General features: G+C 43.0%; 1 long non-coding RNA gene across 1 annotated transcript; it reads right to left on the reverse strand.

Moving 5' to 3' along the window:
• Positions 1-461: 461 nt before the first annotated feature.
• On the reverse strand, positions 462-1173 carry LOC311145796. Its single transcript, XR_014614634.1, has 2 exons — positions 1048-1173; positions 462-853 (listed from the first exon to the last, which is right to left on the reverse strand). It is a non-coding gene; the product is annotated as an uncharacterized lncRNA (long non-coding RNA).
• Between the last annotated feature and the right edge of the window lie 1069 nt (positions 1174-2242).

The following is a 2242-nucleotide window of genomic DNA, read 5'->3' on the forward strand; positions in this document are numbered from 1 at the left end:
ACCGCTTGCCGTGCGGTAGCAGAGAGAACAGTCTATGACTAGGGTGGCTGGAGTCTTTGACAATTTTGAGGGCCTTCCTCTGACACCGCCTGGTATAGAGGTCCTGGATGGCAGGAAGCTTGGCCCCAGTGATGTACTGGACCGTACGCACTACCCTCTGTAGTGCCTTGCGGTCGGAGGCCAAGCAGTTGCCATACCAGGCGGTGATGCAACCAGTCAGGATGCTCTCGATGGTGCAATTATGCAATAGACTAGAAACATGATTTAACTAGTTTAAAAGGCTGATTTGTAATTCATATATACAGAAACAGAATTTAGAAAAACAGTACACTACACTTCTTATGCATCATGTAAATACTCTAAAACCGGTTTATCTCAATATCTAATTTCCTTCATCTGCATTGATCTGAGGACACAGGATGTGTAGTATTTCATCAAATGAGAGACTTTTTTTCAACCAGTAGAGAATGTGAACCGCTTTATTGATATAACTTAATTATCCAAGTGTTATAAATATATAATACATGCATTATAAATATTATACTTTAAATACAAGTTCAATCTGTACTTCAGTGCACATCTGGTGTGCATTATAAAAACAGAGGAAGAAAGAGGAGGTGGGTAGATTGGTGTGAGAACGAGTGTAAAAGACAGAAAGGGAAAGCGGTAAGAATGGAGGAGCAGGGAAGACAGCATATGATTAATGAATTACAGTGCTACTAAACTTAATATTCTGTCAATTCATCACAATTAAATAAATGTCTCTTAACCAGCCTTGGACCCCCAGTTGGCCCAAGAGCGATTGAGGTGGCGATGACAGGACTGGGGCATCCTCTTTCACATCAAAACACACCTGCAGACGAGAGACAGCATGATTAAGCCTTGTGTTCTTTTATTCTAACACTGTCTGTCATCATAATCATCAGGAGGTGAAATGCAAAATTCACCCTGGATCATTAACTCTGGGACTACTACATCTATCTGTATTTCAATGTAAAGCATCTCTTTAATAATACTTCCTGTTGACCCGAACAAGTGACCTCTCACCTCTGATCATGCTGTGCCCTATATGTAGCCAGTTCAGATGTGGGAGGGGTTCACCCGACACAGCTGATATAACCTAGAGGATTTAGGGAGAAGACGGATGAAGTGAAGGAGAGAGACTGTTATGGAGAAAATAAGGTAGTTAAAGAGACAGTGTTCAACAGCAATCTCTGTGCCTCACCTGGTGTCCACACTAAGTGGCTGCAGAGTACTTTATACTGAAAAACATGCAGACACACGAGGCCAAACAATATAGCGTAGTTATATAAATAGAAATAATGAAGTGTCTTACTATTCGCCATGGTTGGTCCTCTTGCCTATTCTTTGAAGGTGGAATGAGCCACAGTTATACACCTTTATTTATTTATTTTATTTATTTTTTGTCATTTAGCAGACGCTCTTATCCAGAGCGACTTACAGGAGCAATTAGGGTTAAGTGCCTTACTCAAGGGCACATCGGCAGATTTTTCACCTAGTCGGCTCGGGGATTAGAACCAGCGACCTTTCGGTTACTGGCACAACGCTCTTAACCACTAAGCTACCTGCCGCCCCACCTGAGCCTGCTTACTGCACATGACAATCCATCAACCAGATTGATACACGAGTGTGTAGGTGTGGACAGCACCCTCACCTGAGAAGTAGAAATCAAAGGGAAAGAAACTGGGAATTGAATAATTACAGTTGACATAGCTAAGTAAATGGAATAATACTCTTATTGCCATGTGGATGGCTCTTAAAAGAGCCTTTGGTTGTGCATAGTGTAGTCTATGGTGTTGTCAGGGAACTGCACCCTCTTCGAAAGAAGTAGGAGGGAAAGATCTCCCGCACACGGATTACCTCCCACGCTGCGTTGTTTGCCCCCATCCTTGAAACATCCTGCAGAGCAGCAGACCTCTCCTCTGGCACATGGCGGCGAGCTGCAGGTTCCCTCCTGGTCCATGAAGTTATGGAGGACACAGGTAGCCTTCACACGCCTGAATTCCCCCCAGGAGGCAGTCCCAGATGGCCCTGGTCACCCAACCTTGCAGTGCCCTACACAGTAACGGTAGGCAATAGTTTTAGAGGAATCTCCAGTTACAAGGTATCTGTAGGAATATGGAAGATAATGTCATTATTAGACTTTTACATTACCAGGTCATTGTGGATTACTAAAGTATAATATCCCTAATAACAAATCATGATAACATTGGATAGATAG

Source organism: Coregonus lavaretus (genome assembly GCF_964263955.1).
Source record: "Coregonus lavaretus genome assembly, chromosome: 18".
Taxonomy (NCBI): Eukaryota; Metazoa; Chordata; class Actinopteri; order Salmoniformes; family Salmonidae; genus Coregonus; species Coregonus lavaretus.